This window comes from Sardina pilchardus, chromosome 17 (genome assembly GCF_963854185.1).
Source record: "Sardina pilchardus chromosome 17, fSarPil1.1, whole genome shotgun sequence".
Classification (NCBI taxonomy): domain Eukaryota; kingdom Metazoa; phylum Chordata; class Actinopteri; order Clupeiformes; family Clupeidae; genus Sardina; species Sardina pilchardus.
In genome coordinates, this window is record NC_085010.1 from 504,251 (window position 1) to 522,514 (window position 18,264).

The 18,264-nt window shown below is 42.7% G+C and overlaps 10 non-coding genes across 10 annotated transcripts; all 10 read right to left on the reverse strand.

Annotated features, from left to right (window-relative positions):
* Window positions 1-694: 694 nt before the first annotated feature.
* On the reverse strand, window positions 695-813 carry LOC134062987 (5S ribosomal RNA). The gene has a single exon (XR_009935763.1). It is a non-coding gene; the product is annotated as a 5S ribosomal RNA (ribosomal RNA).
* A 1,637-nt stretch (window positions 814-2,450) lies between these two features.
* Window positions 2,451-2,569, reverse strand: LOC134062988 (5S ribosomal RNA). The gene has a single exon (XR_009935764.1). It is a non-coding gene; the product is annotated as a 5S ribosomal RNA (ribosomal RNA).
* Window positions 2,570-4,206: 1,637 nt separating this feature from the next.
* LOC134062989 (5S ribosomal RNA) lies at window positions 4,207-4,325 on the reverse strand. The gene has a single exon (XR_009935765.1). It is a non-coding gene; the product is annotated as a 5S ribosomal RNA (ribosomal RNA).
* Window positions 4,326-5,962: 1,637 nt separating this feature from the next.
* Window positions 5,963-6,081, reverse strand: LOC134063199 (5S ribosomal RNA). Its single transcript, XR_009935970.1, has one exon. It is a non-coding gene; the product is annotated as a 5S ribosomal RNA (ribosomal RNA).
* Window positions 6,082-7,718: 1,637 nt separating this feature from the next.
* On the reverse strand, window positions 7,719-7,837 carry LOC134063179 (5S ribosomal RNA). Its single transcript, XR_009935951.1, has one exon. It is a non-coding gene; the product is annotated as a 5S ribosomal RNA (ribosomal RNA).
* Window positions 7,838-9,476: 1,639 nt separating this feature from the next.
* LOC134063148 (5S ribosomal RNA) lies at window positions 9,477-9,595 on the reverse strand. Its single transcript, XR_009935920.1, has one exon. It is a non-coding gene; the product is annotated as a 5S ribosomal RNA (ribosomal RNA).
* A 1,638-nt stretch (window positions 9,596-11,233) lies between these two features.
* Window positions 11,234-11,352, reverse strand: LOC134063149 (5S ribosomal RNA). Its single transcript, XR_009935921.1, has one exon. It is a non-coding gene; the product is annotated as a 5S ribosomal RNA (ribosomal RNA).
* Window positions 11,353-12,990: 1,638 nt separating this feature from the next.
* Window positions 12,991-13,109, reverse strand: LOC134063180 (5S ribosomal RNA). Its single transcript, XR_009935952.1, has one exon. It is a non-coding gene; the product is annotated as a 5S ribosomal RNA (ribosomal RNA).
* Window positions 13,110-14,747: 1,638 nt separating this feature from the next.
* LOC134063181 (5S ribosomal RNA) lies at window positions 14,748-14,866 on the reverse strand. Its single transcript, XR_009935953.1, has one exon. It is a non-coding gene; the product is annotated as a 5S ribosomal RNA (ribosomal RNA).
* Window positions 14,867-16,513: 1,647 nt separating this feature from the next.
* Window positions 16,514-16,632, reverse strand: LOC134063150 (5S ribosomal RNA). Its single transcript, XR_009935922.1, has one exon. It is a non-coding gene; the product is annotated as a 5S ribosomal RNA (ribosomal RNA).
* Between the last annotated feature and the right edge of the window lie 1,632 nt (window positions 16,633-18,264).

The window sequence follows — 18,264 nt, forward strand, 5'->3', positions numbered from 1 at the left end:
TTCTCCTTAGCGCACGGTTTATATAGGCCTTATACGTAATAGTAGACACACGTCAATCGAATGCTGCATCTAATACGACAACATAGGCTATGTAGTAGCAACTGCTGTCAAGCAAAACTTCATGAAGCACGCTAATATTAGCTTTTCAAATATCAATTCGCTGTGCGTAAAAACAGGAACTTTGGTCACTCGCTCTACTCGGACATCCTGAAACGAGTAACCTACAGTTGTTCAGGAAAACACCACAATATCTGGGATGTCGACAGCCATGCAGACTGTAGGCTATTATCCATACTCAGGCAGTGTTGAAAAAATGACTTTGCAGCTCTTGGGCGAATGAACACAGCGAGACCGGGAATTGTACAAAACGGTGAAAACTAAAGGGACATAGAAAACAAAGCTGTCACCCCCAAAAAATAAGCTAAACATTCCAGATGAAAACAAGCACTAAAACTCCCCCAATCCGCCAACTGTTGACAGTCAACTCGTGCAATTTTGTTCGACCTGTTGCTGGCTTAGCCTATATTTCCTACCTATGCATTTAGTTATTTATTTATTTATTTATTTATTTATTTTGCTTTCAAACGGAGGAAGCAAATATTCAAAGGGGTTGGAACATCTACGTACTAGGGAGCAGGCACGCACAGACAGACAGCCTGAAAAAAAAAAAGTTGCACTGGCTGATGGAGAGAAAAGCTTACGGCACCTGGTATTCCCAGGCGGTCTCCCATCCAAGTACTAACCAGGCCCGACGCTGCTTAGCTTCCGAGATCGGACGAGATCGGGCGTGTTCAGCGTGGTATGGCCGTAAGCGAAAGCAACCGGCCAAAGTAACCTACTTAAAGCTCCCCAACCCGGGTTGGAGACGCGTGTGTTGTGAAAGGTGAGGTACGCTACAGTATGTGTTCATGAAAACAAGGGCGCATTTTCCGCGTGGAGTTCAACTTTGAAAGTGAAGAATACAACAAATGGCATTTAAAACTTGGTAACATTTCCAATAACTGTTCCTTCTTTATCCTAAAAACGAAGGGTACTGACAGAAGAGTTTGGTTAGGCAAGTGCATATACTTTACTCACAGTTCAACACACATAGGGCAGCTTTATCTCTGATTAAAACGCTCACAGATTTGTTTAGAAGCTAAAGAAATTGTAATGGTGACATAGCATGGCAAAAACCACTTGGTGTACACCATTTGAAACTACCACAAGTAAATTAGAAAACGTCACTGGAGTAAAAAAAAAAAAAAAAGCTCAGCTTTTCAAACAAAGATTATACTCAAAGCTAAGGAGAGAAATCAGTGTCTGGCCATGCATGAGAATATAAAACCACTAAGTATTTGATGGGATATAAAAAATAAAATAAAAAATCCTTTTTTTAAGCGGAGCGAAAACACAGGGGATGTTTCATTGGAGAGAACAACCCTAATTTACAATTCATGAAATATAAGCTTCGTTTTAGAAACGTAGCCTCTCAATGAAAACAACGTACACATACCGGTCGGGATGCAGACGCTCCGAGTTGGGTCTCTGGCCAGTTAGGATTGCGCCTTCAGGTCATGTGTTGTGAAGAGGGTTGTTTCATGGATCCGCTTTGCTTCAACTTCGCCACGGAGAAAGTAAAAACAACTGCTCCAACTGCAGTTCTCTACTGGTGTGCTAGAGTCACTGGCAGCCAATGATCCATACATGTCCACAAATGTACACTAACGACGGAAAGCGTGGCGCTCCCTCCGGCGACGGAGACGTGAATGAGCGCTTCTCCTTAGCGCACGGTTTATATAGGCCTTATACGTAATAGTAGACACACGTCAATCGAATGCTGCATCTAATACGACAACATAGGCTATGTAGTAGCAACTGCTGTCAAGCAAAACTTCATGAAGCACGCTGATATTAGCTTTTCAAATATCAATTCGCTGTGCGTAAAAACAGGAACTTTGGTCACTCGCTCTACTCGGACATCCTGAAACGAGTAACCTACAGTTGTTCAGGAAAACACCACAATATCTGGGATGTCGACAGCCATGCAGACTGTAGGCTATTATCCATACTCAGGCAGTGTTGAAAAAATGACTTTGCAGCTCTTGGGCGAATGAACACAGCGAGACCGGGAATTGTACAAAACGGTGAAAACTAAAGGGACATAGAAAACAAAGCTGTCACCCCCAAAAAATAAGCTAAACATTCCAGATGAAAACAAGCACTAAAACTCCCCCAATCCGCCAACTGTTGACAGTCAACTCGTGCAATTTTGTTCGACCTGTTGCTGGCTTAGCCTATATTTCCTACCTATGCATTTAGTTATTTATTTATTTATTTATTTATTTATTTTGCTTTCAAACGGAGGAAGCAAATATTCAAAGGGGTTGGAACATCTACGTACTAGGGAGCAGGCACGCACAGACAGACAGCCTGAAAAAAAAAAAGTTGCACTGGCTGATGGAGAGAAAAGCTTACGGCACCTGGTATTCCCAGGCGGTCTCCCATCCAAGTACTAACCAGGCCCGACGCTGCTTAGCTTCCGAGATCGGACGAGATCGGGCGTGTTCAGCGTGGTATGGCCGTAAGCGAAAGCAACCGGCCAAAGTAACCTACTTAAAGCTCCCCAACCCGGGTTGGAGACGCGTGTGTTGTGAAAGGTGAGGTACGCTACAGTATGTGTTCATGAAAACAAGGGCGCATTTTCCGCGTGGAGTTCAACTTTGAAAGTGAAGAATACAACAAATGGCATTTAAAACTTGGTAACATTTCCAATAACTGTTCCTTCTTTATCCTAAAAACGAAGGGTACTGACAGAAGAGTTTGGTTAGGCAAGTGCATATACTTTACTCACAGTTCAACACACATAGGGCAGCTTTATCTCTGATTAAAACGCTCACAGATTTGTTTAGAAGCTAAAGAAATTGTAATGGTGACATAGCATGGCAAAAACCACTTGGTGTACACCATTTGAAACTACCACAAGTAAATTAGAAAACGTCACTGGAGTAAAAAAAAAAAAAAAAGCTCAGCTTTTCAAACAAAGATGATACTCAAAGCTAAGGAGAGAAATCAGTGCCTGGCCATGCATGAGAATATAAAACCACTAAGTATTTGATGGGATATAAAAAATAAAATAAAAAATCCTTTTTTTAAGCGGAGCGAAAACACAGGGGATGTTTCATTGGAGAGAACAACCCTAATTTACAATTCATGAAATATAAGCTTCGTTTTAGAAACGTAGCCTCTCAATGAAAACAACGTACACATACCGGTCGGGATGCAGACGCTCCGAGTTGGGTCTCTGGCCAGTTAGGATTGCGCCTTCAGGTCATGTGTTGTGAAGAGGGTTATTTCATGGATCCGCTTTGCTTCAACTTCGCCACGGAGAAAGTAAAAACAACTGCTCCAACTGCAGTTCTCTACTGGTGTGCTAGAGTCACTGGCAGCCAATGATCCATACATGTCCACAAATGTACACTAACGACGGAAAGCGTGGCGCTCCCTCCGGCGACGGAGACGTGAATGAGCGCTTCTCCTTAGCGCACGGTTTATATAGGCCTTATACGTAATAGTAGACACACGTCAATCGAATGCTGCATCTAATACGACAACATAGGCTATGTAGTAGCAACTGCTGTCAAGCAAAACTTCATGAAGCACGCTGATATTAGCTTTTCAAATATCAATTCGCTGTGCGTAAAAACAGGAACTTTGGTCACTCGCTCTACTCGGACATCCTGAAACGAGTAACCTACAGTTGTTCAGGAAAACACCACAATATCTGGGATGTCGACAGCCATGCAGACTGTAGGCTATTATCCATACTCAGGCAGTGTTGAAAAAATGACTTTGCAGCTCTTGGGCGAATGAACACAGCGAGACCGGGAATTGTACAAAACGGTGAAAACTAAAGGGACATAGAAAACAAAGCTGTCACCCCCAAAAAATAAGCTAAACATTCCAGATGAAAACAAGCACTAAAACTCCCCCAATCCGCCAACTGTTGACAGTCAACTCGTGCAATTTTGTTCGACCTGTTGCTGGCTTAGCCTATATTTCCTACCTATGCATTTAGTTATTTATTTATTTATTTATTTATTTATTTTGCTTTCAAACGGAGGAAGCAAATATTCAAAGGGGTTGGAACATCTACGTACTAGGGAGCAGGCACGCACAGACAGACAGCCTGAAAAAAAAAAAGTTGCACTGGCTGATGGAGAGAAAAGCTTACGGCACCTGGTATTCCCAGGCGGTCTCCCATCCAAGTACTAACCAGGCCCGACGCTGCTTAGCTTCCGAGATCGGACGAGATCGGGCGTGTTCAGCGTGGTATGGCCGTAAGCGAAAGCAACCGGCCAAAGTAACCTACTTAAAGCTCCCCAACCCGGGTTGGAGACGCGTGTGTTGTGAAAGGTGAGGTACGCTACAGTATGTGTTCATGAAAACAAGGGCGCATTTTCCGCGTGGAGTTCAACTTTGAAAGTGAAGAATACAACAAATGGCATTTAAAACTTGGTAACATTTCCAATAACTGTTCCTTCTTTATCCTAAAAACGAAGGGTACTGACAGAAGAGTTTGGTTAGGCAAGTGCATATACTTTACTCACAGTTCAACACACATAGGGCAGCTTTATCTCTGATTAAAACGCTCACAGATTTGTTTAGAAGCTAAAGAAATTGTAATGGTGACATAGCATGGCAAAAACCACTTGGTGTACACCATTTGAAACTACCACAAGTAAATTAGAAAACGTCACTGGAGTAAAAAAAAAAAAAAAAGCTCAGCTTTTCAAACAAAGATGATACTCAAAGCTAAGGAGAGAAATCAGTGTCTGGCCATGCATGAGAATATAAAACCACTAAGTATTTGATGGGATATAAAAAATAAAATAAAAAATCCTTTTTTTAAGCGGAGCGAAAACACAGGGGATGTTTCATTGGAGAGAACAACCCTAATTTACAATTCATGAAATATAAGCTTCGTTTTAGAAACGTAGCCTCTCAATGAAAACAACGTACACATACCGGTCGGGATGCAGACGCTCCGAGTTGGGTCTCTGGCCAGTTAGGATTGCGCCTTCAGGTCATGTGTTGTGAAGAGGGTTGTTTCATGGATCCGCTTTGCTTCAACTTCGCCACGGAGAAAGTAAAAACAACTGCTCCAACTGCAGTTCTCTACTGGTGTGCTAGAGTCACTGGCAGCCAATGATCCATACATGTCCACAAATGTACACTAACGACGGAAAGCGTGGCGCTCCCTCCGGCGACGGAGACGTGAATGAGCGCTTCTCCTTAGCGCACGGTTTATATAGGCCTTATACGTAATAGTAGACACACGTCAATCGAATGCTGCATCTAATACGACAACATAGGCTATGTAGTAGCAACTGCTGTCAAGCAAAACTTCATGAAGCACGCTAATATTAGCTTTTCAAATATCAATTCGCTGTGCGTAAAAACAGGAACTTTGGTCACTCGCTCTACTCGGACATCCTGAAACGAGTAACCTACAGTTGTTCAGGAAAACACCACAATATCTGGGATGTCGACAGCCATGCAGACTGTAGGCTATTATCCATACTCAGGCAGTGTTGAAAAAATGACTTTGCAGCTCTTGGGCGAATGAACACAGCGAGACCGGGAATTGTACAAAACGGTGAAAACTAAAGGGACATAGAAAACAAAGCTGTCACCCCCAAAAAATAAGCTAAACATTCCAGATGAAAACAAGCACTAAAACTCCCCCAATCCGCCAACTGTTGACAGTCAACTCGTGCAATTTTGTTCGACCTGTTGCTGGCTTAGCCTATATTTCCTACCTATGCATTTAGTTATTTATTTATTTATTTATTTATTTATTTTGCTTTCAAACGGAGGAAGCAAATATTCAAAGGGGTTGGAACATCTACGTACTAGGGAGCAGGCACGCACAGACAGACAGCCTGAAAAAAAAAAAGTTGCACTGGCTGATGGAGAGAAAAGCTTACGGCACCTGGTATTCCCAGGCGGTCTCCCATCCAAGTACTAACCAGGCACGACGCTGCTTAGCTTCCGAGATCGGACGAGATCGGGCGTGTTCAGCGTGGTATGGCCGTAAGCGAAAGCAACCGGCCAAAGTAACCTACTTAAAGCTCCCCAACCCGGGTTGGAGACGCGTGTGTTGTGAAAGGTGAGGTACGCTACAGTATGTGTTCATGAAAACAAGGGCGCATTTTCCGCGTGGAGTTCAACTTTGAAAGTGAAGAATACAACAAATGGCATTTAAAACTTGGTAACATTTCCAATAACTGTTCCTTCTTTATCCTAAAAACGAAGGGTACTGACAGAAGAGTTTGGTTAGGCAAGTGCATATACTTTACTCACAGTTCAACACACATAGGGCAGCTTTATCTCTGATTAAAACGCTCACAGATTTGTTTAGAAGCTAAAGAAATTGTAATGGTGACATAGCATGGCAAAAACCACTTGGTGTACACCATTTGAAACTACCACAAGTAAATTAGAAAACGTCACTGGAGTAAAAAAAAAAAAAAAAGCTCAGCTTTTCAAACAAAGATGATACTCAAAGCTAAGGAGAGAAATCAGTGTCTGGCCATGCATGAGAATATAAAACCACTAAGTATTTGATGGGATATAAAAAATAAAATAAAAAATCCTTTTTTTAAGCGGAGCGAAAACACAGGGGATGTTTCATTGGAGAGAACAACCCTAATTTACAATTCATGAAATATAAGCTTCGTTTTAGAAACGTAGCCTCTCAATGAAAACAACGTACACATACCGGTCGGGATGCAGACGCTCCGAGTTGGGTCTCTGGCCAGTTAGGATTGCGCCTTCAGGTCATGTGTTGTGAAGAGGGTTGTTTCATGGATCCGCTTTGCTTCAACTTCGCCACGGAGAAAGTAAAAACAACTGCTCCAACTGCAGTTCTCTACTGGTGTGCTAGAGTCACTGGCAGCCAATGATCCATACATGTCCACAAATGTACACTAACGACGGAAAGCGTGGCGCTCCCTCCGGCGACGGAGACGTGAATGAGCGCTTCTCCTTAGCGCACGGTTTATATAGGCCTTATACGTAATAGTAGACACACGTCAATCGAATGCTGCATCTAATACGACAACATAGGCTATGTAGTAGCAACTGCTGTCAAGCAAAACTTCATGAAGCACGCTGATATTAGCTTTTCAAATATCAATTCGCTGTGCGTAAAAACAGGAACTTTGGTCACTCGCTCTACTCGGACATCCTGAAACGAGTAACCTACAGTTGTTCAGGAAAACACCACAATATCTGGGATGTCGACAGCCATGCAGACTGTAGGCTATTATCCATACTCAGGCAGTGTTGAAAAAATGACTTTGCAGCTCTTGGGCGAATGAACACAGCGAGACCGGGAATTGTACAAAACGGTGAAAACTAAAGGGACATAGAAAACAAAGCTGTCACCCCCAAAAAATAAGCTAAACATTCCAGATGAAAACAAGCACTAAAACTCCCCCAATCCGCCAACTGTTGACAGTCAACTCGTGCAATTTTGTTCGACCTGTTGCTGGCTTAGCCTATATTTCCTACCTATGCATTTAGTTATTTATTTATTTATTTATTTATTTATTTTGCTTTCAAACGGAGGAAGCAAATATTCAAAGGGGTTGGAACATCTACGTACTAGGGAGCAGGCACGCACAGACAGACAGCCTGAAAAAAAAAAAGTTGCACTGGCTGATGGAGAGAAAAGCTTACGGCACCTGGTATTCCCAGGCGATCTCCCATCCAAGTACTAACCAGGCCCGACGCTGCTTAGCTTCCGAGATCGGACGAGATCGGGCGTGTTCAGCGTGGTATGGCCGTAAGCGAAAGCAACCGGCCAAAGTAACCTACTTAAAGCTCCCCAACCCGGGTTGGAGACGCGTGTGTTGTGAAAGGTGAGGTACGCTACAGTATGTGTTCATGAAAACAAGGGCGCATTTTCCGCGTGGAGTTCAACTTTGAAAGTGAAGAATACAACAAATGGCATTTAAAACTTGGTAACATTTCCAATAACTGTTCCTTCTTTATCCTAAAAACGAAGGGTACTGACAGAAGAGTTTGGTTAGGCAAGTGCATATACTTTACTCACAGTTCAACACACATAGGGCAGCTTTATCTCTGATTAAAACGCTCACAGATTTGTTTAGAAGCTAAAGAAATTGTAATGGTGACATAGCATGGCAAAAACCACTTGGTGTACACCATTTGAAACTACCACAAGTAAATTAGAAAACGTCACTGGAGTAAAAAAAAAAAAAAAAGCTCAGCTTTTCAAACAAAGATGATACTCAAAGCTAAGGAGAGAAATCAGTGTCTGGCCATGCATGAGAATATAAAACCACTAAGTATTTGATGGGATATAAAAAATAAAATAAAAAAATCCTTTTTTTAAGCGGAGCGAAAACACAGGGGATGTTTCATTGGAGAGAACAGCCCTAATTTACAATTCATGAAATATAAGCTTCGTTTTAGAAACGTAGCCTCTCAATGAAAACAACGTACACATACCGGTCGGGATGCAGACGCTCCGAGTTGGGTCTCTGGCCAGTTAGGATTGCGCCTTCAGGTCATGTGTTGTGAAGAGGGTTGTTTCATGGATCCGCTTTGCTTCAACTTCGCCACGGAGAAAGTAAAAACAACTGCTCCAACTGCAGTTCTCTACTGGTGTGCTAGAGTCACTGGCAGCCAATGATCCATACATGTCCACAAATGTACACTAACGACGGAAAGCGTGGCGCTCCCTCCGGCGACGGAGACGTGAATGAGCGCTTCTCCTTAGCGCACGGTTTATATAGGCCTTATACGTAATAGTAGACACACGTCAATCGAATGCTGCATCTAATACGACAACATAGGCTATGTAGTAGCAACTGCTGTCAAGCAAAACTTCATGAAGCACGCTGATATTAGCTTTTCAAATATCAATTCGCTGTGCGTAAAAACAGGAACTTTGGTCACTCGCTCTACTCGGACATCCTGAAACGAGTAACCTACAGTTGTTCAGGAAAACACCACAATATCTGGGATGTCGACAGCCATGCAGACTGTAGGCTATTATCCATACTCAGGCAGTGTTGAAAAAATGACTTTGCAGCTCTTGGGCGAATGAACACAGCGAGACCGGGAATTGTACAAAACGGTGAAAACTAAAGGGACATAGAAAACAAAGCTGTCACCCCCAAAAAATAAGCTAAACATTCCAGATGAAAACAAGCACTAAAACTCCCCCAATCCGCCAACTGTTGACAGTCAACTCGTGCAACTTTGTTCGACCTGTTGCTGGCTTAGCCAATATTTCCTACCTATGCATTTAGTTATTTATTTATTTATTTATTTATTTATTTTGCTTTCAAACGGAGGAAGCAAATATTCAAAGGGGTTGGAACATCTACGTACTAGGGAGCAGGCACGCACAGACAGACAGCCTGAAGAAAAAAAAAGTTGCACTGGCTGATGGAGAGAAAAACTTACGGCACCTGGTATTCCCAGGCGGTCTCCCATCCAAGTACTAACCAGGCCCGACGCTGCTTAGCTTCCGAGATCGGACGAGATCGGGCGTGTTCAGCGTGGTATGGCCGTAAGCGAAAGCAACCGGCCAAAGTAACCTACTTAAAGCTCCCCAACCCGGGTTGGAGACGCGTGTGTTGTGAAAGGTGAGGTACGCTACAGTATGTGTTCATGAAAACAAGGGCGCATTTTCCGCGTGGAGTTCAACTTTGAAAGTGAAGAATACAACAAATGGCATTTAAAACTTGGTAACATTTCCAATAACTGTTCCTTCTTTATCCTAAAAACGAAGGGTACTGACAGAAGAGTTTGGTTAGGCAAGTGCATATACTTTACTCACAGTTCAACACACATAGGGCAGCTTTATCTCTGATTAAAACGCTCACAGATTTGTTTAGAAGCTAAAGAAATTGTAATGGTGACATAGCATGGCAAAAACCACTTGGTGTACACCATTTGAAACTACCACAAGTAAATTAGAAAACGTCACTTGAGTAAAAAAAAAAAAAAAAGCTCAGCTTTTCAAACAAAGATGATACTCAAAGCTAAGGAGAGAAATCAGTGTCTGGCCATGCATGAGAATATAAAACCACTAAGTATTTGATGGGATATAAAAAATAAAATAAAAAAATCCTTTTTTTAAGCGGAGCGAAAACACAGGGGATGTTTCATTGGAGAGAACAGCCCTAATTTACAATTCATGAAATATAAGCTTCGTTTTAGAAACGTAGCCTCTCAATGAAAACAACGTACACATACCGGTCGGGATGCAGACGCTCCGAGTTGGGTCTCTGGCCAGTTAGGATTGCGCCTTCAGGTCATGTGTTGTGAAGAGGGTTGTTTCATGGATCCGCTTTGCTTCAACTTCGCCACGGAGAAAGTAAAAACAACTGCTCCAACTGCAGTTCTCTACTGGTGTGCTAGAGTCACTGGCAGCCAATGATCCATACATGTCCACAAATGTACACTAACGACGGAAAGCGTGGCGCTCCCTCCGGCGACGGAGACGTGAATGAGCGCTTCTCCTTAGCGCACGGTTTATATAGGCCTTATACGTAATAGTAGACACACGTCAATCGAATGCTGCATCTAATACGACAACATAGGCTATGTAGTAGCAACTGCTGTCAAGCAAAACTTCATGAAGCACGCTGATATTAGCTTTTCAAATATCAATTCGCTGTGCGTAAAAACAGGAACTTTGGTCACTCGCTCTACTCGGACATCCTGAAACGAGTAACCTACAGTTGTTCAGGAAAACACCACAATATCTGGGATGTCGACAGCCATGCAGACTGTAGGCTATTATCCATACTCAGGCAGTGTTGAAAAAATGACTTTGCAGCTCTTGGGCGAATGAACACAGCGAGACCGGGAATTGTACAAAACGGTGAAAACTAAAGGGACATAGAAAACAAAGCTGTCACCCCCAAAAAATAAGCTAAACATTCCAGATGAAAACAAGCACTAAAACTCCCCCAATCCGCCAACTGTTGACAGTCAACTCGTGCAATTTTGTTCGACCTGTTGCTGGCTTAGCCTATATTTCCTACCTATGCATTTAGTTATTTATTTATTTATTTATTTATTTATTTTGCTTTCAAACGGAGGAAGCAAATATTCAAAGGGGTTGGAACATCTACGTACTAGGGAGCAGGCACGCACAGACAGACAGCCTGAAAAAAAAAAAGTTGCACTGGCTGATGGAGAGAAAAACTTACGGCACCTGGTATTCCCAGGCGGTCTCCCATCCAAGTACTAACCAGGCCCGACGCTGCTTAGCTTCCGAGATCGGACGAGATCGGGCGTGTTCAGCGTGGTATGGCCGTAAGCGAAAGCAACCGGCCAAAGTAACCTACTTAAAGCTCCCCAACCCGGGTTGGAGACGCGTGTGTTGTGAAAGGTGAGGTACGCTACAGTATGTGTTCATGAAAACAAGGGCGCATTTTCCGCGTGGAGTTCAACTTTGAAAGTGAAGAATACAACAAATGGCATTTAAAACTTGGTAACATTTCCAATAACTGTTCCTTCTTTATCCTAAAAACGAAGGGTACTGACAGAAGAGTTTGGTTAGGCAAGTGCATATACTTTACTCACAGTTCAACACACATAGGGCAGCTTTATCTCTGATTAAAACGCTCACAGATTTGTTTAGAAGCTAAAGAAATTGTAATGGTGACATAGCATGGCAAAAACCACTTGGTGTACACCATTTGAAACTACCACAAGTAAATTAGAAAACGTCACTGGAGTAAAAAAAAAAAAAAAAGCTCAGCTTTTCAAACAAAGATGATACTCAAAGCTAAGGAGAGAAATCAGTGTCTGGCCATGCATGAGAATATAAAACCACTAAGTATTTGATGGGATATAAAAAATAAAATAAAAAAATCCTTTTTTTAAGCGGAGCGAAAACACAGGGGATGTTTCATTGGAGAGAACAGCCCTAATTTACAATTCATGAAATATAAGCTTCGTTTTAGAAACGTAGCCTCTCAATGAAAACAACGTACACATACCGGTCGGGATGCAGACGCTCCGAGTTGGGTCTCTGGCCAGTTAGGATTGCGCCTTCAGGTCATGTGTTGTGAAGAGGGTTGTTTCATGGATCCGCTTTGCTTCAACTTCGCCACGGAGAAAGTAAAAACAACTGCTCCAACTGCAGTTCTCTACTGGTGTGCTAGAGTCACTGGCAGCCAATGATCCATACATGTCCACAAATGTACACTAACGACGGAAAGCGTGGCGCTCCCTCCGGCGACGGAGACGTGAATGAGCGCTTCTCCTTAGCGCACGGTTTATATAGGCCTTATACGTAATAGTAGACACACGTCAATCGAATGCTGCATCTAATACGACAACATAGGCTATGTAGTAGCAACTGCTGTCAAGCAAAACTTCATGAAGCACGCTGATATTAGCTTTTCAAATATCAATTCGCTGTGCGTAAAAACAGGAACTTTGGTCACTCGCTCTACTCGGACATCCTGAAACGAGTAACCTACAGTTGTTCAGGAAAACACCACAATATCTGGGATGTCGACAGCCATGCAGACTGTAGGCTATTATCCATACTCAGGCAGTGTTGAAAAAATGACTTTGCAGCTCTTGGGCGAATGAACACAGCGAGACCGGGAATTGTACAAAACGGTGAAAACTAAAGGGACATAGAAAACAAAGCTGTCACCCCCAAAAAATAAGCTAAACATTCCAGATGAAAACAAGCACTAAAACTCCCCCAATCCGCCAACTGTTGACAGTCAACTCGTGCAATTTTGTTCGACCTGTTGCTGGCTTAGCCTATATTTCCTACCTATGCATTTAGTTATTTATTTATTTATTTATTTATTTATTTGCCTTTCAAACGGAGGAAGCAAATATTCAAAGGGGTTGGAACATCTACGTACTAGGGAGCAGGCACGCACAGACAGACAGCCTGAAAAAAAAAAAGTTGCACTGGCTGATGGAGAGAAAAGCTTACGGCACCTGGTATTCCCAGGCGGTCTCCCATCCAAGTACTAACCAGACCCGACGCTGCTTAGCTTCCGAGATCGGACGAGATCGGGCGTGTTCAGCGTGGTATGGCCGTAAGCGAAAGCAACCGGCCAAAGTAACCTACTTAAAGCTCCCCAACCCGGGTTGGAGACGCGTGTGTTGTGAAAGGTGAGGTACGCTACAGTATGTGTTCATGAAAACAAGGGCGCATTTTCCGCGTGGAGTTCAACTTTGAAAGTGAAGAATACAACAAATGGCATTTAAAACTTGGTAACATTTCCAATAACTGTTCCTTCTTTATCCTAAAAACGAAGGGTACTGACAGAAGAGTTTGGTTAGGCAAGTGCATATACTTTACTCACAGTTCAACACACATAGGGCAGCTTTATCTCTGATTAAAACGCTCACAGATTTGTTTAGAAGCTAAAGAAATTGTAATGGTGACATAGCATGGCAAAAACCACTTGGTGTACACCATTTGAAACTACCACAAGTAAATTAGAAAACGTCACTGGAGTAAAAAAAAAAAAAAAAGCTCAGCTTTTCAAACAAAGATGTTACTCAAAGCTAAGGAGAGAAATCAGTGTCTGGCCATGCATGAGAATATAAAACCACTAAGTATTTGATGGGATATAAAAAATAAAATAAAAAATCCTTTTTTTTAAGCGGAGCGAAAACACAGGGGATGTTTCATTGGAGAGAACAGCCCTAATTTACAATTCATGAAATATAAGCTTCGTTTTAGAAACGTAGCCTCTCAATGAAAACAACGTACACATACCGGTCGGGATGCAGACGCTCCGAGTTGGGTCTCTGGCCAGTTAGGATTGCGCCTTCAGGTCATGTGTTGTGAAGAGGGTTGTTTCATGGATCCGCTTTGCTTCAACTTCGCCACGGAGAAAGTAAAAACAACTGCTCCAACTGCAGTTCTCTACTGGTGTGCTAGAGTCACTGGCAGCCAATGATCCATACATGTCCACAAATGTACACTAACGACGGAAAGCGTGGTGCTCCCTCCGGCGACGGAGACGTGAATGAGCGCTTCTCCTTAGCGCACGGTTTATATAGGCCTTATACGTAATAGTAGACACACGTCAATCGAATGCTGCATCTAATACGACAACATAGGCTATGTAGTAGCAACTGCTGTCAAGCAAAACTTCATGAAGCACGCTGATATTAGCTTTTCAAATATCAATTCGCTGTGCGTAAAAACAGGAACTTTGGTCACTCGCTCTACTCGGACATCCTGAAACGAGTAACCTACAGTTGTTCAGGAAAACACCACAATATCTGGGATGTCGACAGCCATGCAGACTGTAGGCTATTATCCATACTCAGGCAGTGTTGAAAAAATGACTTTGCAGCTCTTGGGCGAATGAACACAGCGAGACCGGGAATTGTACAAAACGGTGAAAACTAAAGGGACATAGAAAACAAAGCTGTCACCCCCAAAAAATAAGCTAAACATTCCAGATGAAAACAAGCACTAAAACTCCCCCAATCCGCCAACTGTTGACAGTCAACTCGTGCAATTTTGTTCGACCTGTTGCTGGCTTAGCCTATATTTCCTACCTATGCATTTAGTTATTTATTTATTTATTTATTTATTTATTTTGCTTTCAAACGGAGGAAGCAAATATTCAAAGGGGTTGGAACATCTACGTACTAGGGAGCAGGCACGCACAGACAGACAGCCTGAAAAAAAAAAAGTTGCACTGGCTGATGGAGAGAAAAGCTTACGGCACCTGGTATTCCCAGGCGGTCTCCCATCCAAGTACTAACCAGACCCGACGCTGCTTAGCTTCCGAGATCGGACGAGATCGGGCGTGTTCAGCGTGGTATGGCCGTAAGCGAAAGCAACCGGCCAAAGTAACCTACTTAAAGCTCCCCAACCCGGGTTGGAGACGCGTGTGTTGTGAAAGGTGAGGTACGCTACAGTATGTGTTCATGAAAACAAGGGCGCATTTTCCGCGTGGAGTTCAACTTTGAAAGTGAAGAATACAACAAATGGCATTTAAAACTTGGTAACATTTCCAATAACTGTTCCTTCTTTATCCTAAAAACGAAGGGTACTGACAGAAGAGTTTGGTTAGGCAAGTGCATATACTTTACTCACAGTTCAACACACATAGGGCAGCTTTATCTCTGATTAAAACGCTCACAGATTTGTTTAGAAGCTAAAGAAATTGTAATGGTGACATAGCATGGCAAAAACCACTTGGTGTACACCATTTGAAACTACCACAAGTAAATTAGAAAACGTCACTGGAGTAAAAAAAAAAAAAAAAGCTCAGCTTTTCAAACAAAGATGATACTCAAAGCTAAGGAGAGAAATCAGTGTCTGGCCATGCATGAGAATATAAAACCACTAAGTATTTGATGGGATATAAAAAATAAAATAAAAAAATCCTTTTTTTTAAGCGGAGCGAAAACACAGGGGATGTTTCATTGGAGAGAACAGCCCTAATTTACAATTCATGAAATATAAGCTTCGTTTTAGAAACGTAGCCTCTCAATGAAAACAACGTACACATACCGGTCGGGATGCAGACGCTCCGAGTTGGGTCTCTGGCCAGTTAGGATTGCGCCTTCAGGTCATGTGTTGTGAAGAGGGTTGTTTCATGGATCCGCTTTGCTTCAACTTCGCCACGGAGAAAGTAAAAACAACTGCTCCAACTGCAGTTCTCTACTGGTGTGCTAGAGTCACTGGCAGCCAATGATCCATACATGTCCACAAATGTACACTAACGACGGAAAGCGTGGCGCTCCCTCCGGCGACGGAGACGTGAATGAGCGCTTCTCCTTAGCGCACGGTTTATATAGGCCTTATACGTAATAGTAGACACACGTCAATCGAATGCTGCATCTAATACGACAACATAGGCTATGTAGTAGCAACTGCTGTCAAGCAAAACTTCATGAAGCACGCTGATATTAGCTTTTCAAATATCAATTCGCTGTGCGTAAAAACAGGAACTTTGGTCACTCGCTCTACTCGGACATCCTGAAACGAGTAACCTACAGTTGTTCAGGAAAACACCACAATATCTGGGATGTCGACAGCCATGCAGACTGTAGGCTATTATCCATACTCAGGCAGTGTTGAAAAAATGACTTTGCAGCTCTTGGGCGAATGAACACAGCGAGACCGGGAATTGTACAAAACGGTGAAAACTAAAGGGACATAGAAAACAAAGCTGTCACCCCCAAAAAATAAGCTAAACATTCCAGATGAAAACAAGCACTAAAACTCCCCCAATCCGCCAACTGTTGACAGTCAACTCGTGCAATTTTGTTCGACCTGTTGCTGGCTTAGCCTATATTTCCTACCTATGCATTTAGTTATTTATTTATTTATTTATTTATTTATTTATTTATTTTGCTTTCAAACGGAGGAAGCAAATATTCAAAGGGGTTGGAACATCTACGTACTAGGGAGCAGGCACGCACAGACAGACAGCCTGAAAAAAAAAAAGTTGCACTGGCTGATGGAGAGAAAAACTTACGGCACCTGGTATTCCCAGGCGGTCTCCCATCCAAGTACTAACCAGGCCCGACGCTGCTTAGCTTCCGAGATCGGACGAGATCGGGCGTGTTCAGCGTGGTATGGCCGTAAGCGAAAGCAACCGGCCAAAGTAACCTACTTAAAGCTCCCCAACCCGGGTTGGAGACGCGTGTGTTGTGAAAGGTGAGGTACGCTACAGTATGTGTTCATGAAAACAAGGGCGCATTTTCCGCGTGGAGTTCAACTTTGAAAGTGAAGAATACAACAAATGGCATTTAAAACTTGGTAACATTTCCAATAACTGTTCCTTCTTTATCCTAAAAACGAAGGGTACTGACAGAAGAGTTTGGTTAGGCAAGTGCATATACTTTACTCACAGTTCAACACACATAGGGCAGCTTTATCTCTGATTAAAACGCTCACAGATTTGTTTAGAAGCTAAAGAAATTGTAATGGTGACATAGCATGGCAAAAACCACTTGGTGTACACCATTTGAAACTACCACAAGTAAATTAGAAAACGTCACTGGAGTAAAAAAAAAAAAAAAAGCTCAGCTTTTCAAACAAAGATGATACTCAAAGCTAAGGAGAGAAATCAGTGTCTGGCCATGCATGAGAATATAAAACCACTAAGTATTTGATGGGATATAAAAAATAAAATAAAAAAATCCTTTTTTTTAAGCGGAGCGAAAACACAGGGGATGTTTCATTGGAGAGAACAGCCCTAATTTACAATTCATGAAATATAAGCTTCGTTTTAGAAACGTAGCCTCTCAATGAAAACAACGTACACATACCGGTCGGGATGCAGACGCTCCGAGTTGGGTCTCTGGCCAGTTAGGATTGCGCCTTCAGGTCATGTGTTGTGAAGAGGGTTGTTTCATGGATCCGCTTTGCTTCAACTTCGCCACGGAGAAAGTAAAAACAACTGCTCCAACTGCAGTTCTCTACTGGTGTGCTAGAGTCACTGGCAGCCAATGATCCATACATGTCCACAAATGTACACTAACGACGGAAAGCGTGGCGCTCCCTCCGGCGACGGAGACGTGAATGAGCGCTTCTCCTTAGCGCACGGTTTATATAGGCCTTATACGTAATAGTAGACACACGTCAATCGAATGCTGCATCTAATACGACAACATAGGCTATGTAGTAGCAACTGCTGTCAAGCAAAACTTCATGAAGCACGCTGATATTAGCTTTTCAAATATCAATTCGCTGTGCGTAAAAACAGGAACTTTGGTCACTCGCTCTACTCGGACATCCTGAAACGAGTAACCTACAGTTGTTCAGGAAAACACCACAATATCTGGGATGTCGACAGCCATGCAGACTGTAGGCTATTATCCATACTCAGGCAGTGTTGAAAAAATGACTTTGCAGCTCTTGGGCGAATGAACACAGCGAGACCGGGAATTGTACAAAACGGTGAAAACTAAAGGGACATAGAAAACAAAGCTGTCACCCCCCAAAAATAAGCTAAACATTCCAGATGAAAACAAGCACTAAAACTCCCCCAATCCGCCAACTGTTGACAGTCAACTCGTGCAATTTTGTTCGACCTGTTGCTGGCTTAGCCTATATTTCCTACCTATGCATTAAGTTATTTATTTATTTATTTATTTATTTATTTTGCTTTCAAACGGAGGAAGCAAATATTCAAAGGGGTTGGAACATCTACGTACTAGGGAGCAGGCACGCACAGACAGACAGCCTGAAAAAAAAAAAGTTGCACTGGCTGATGG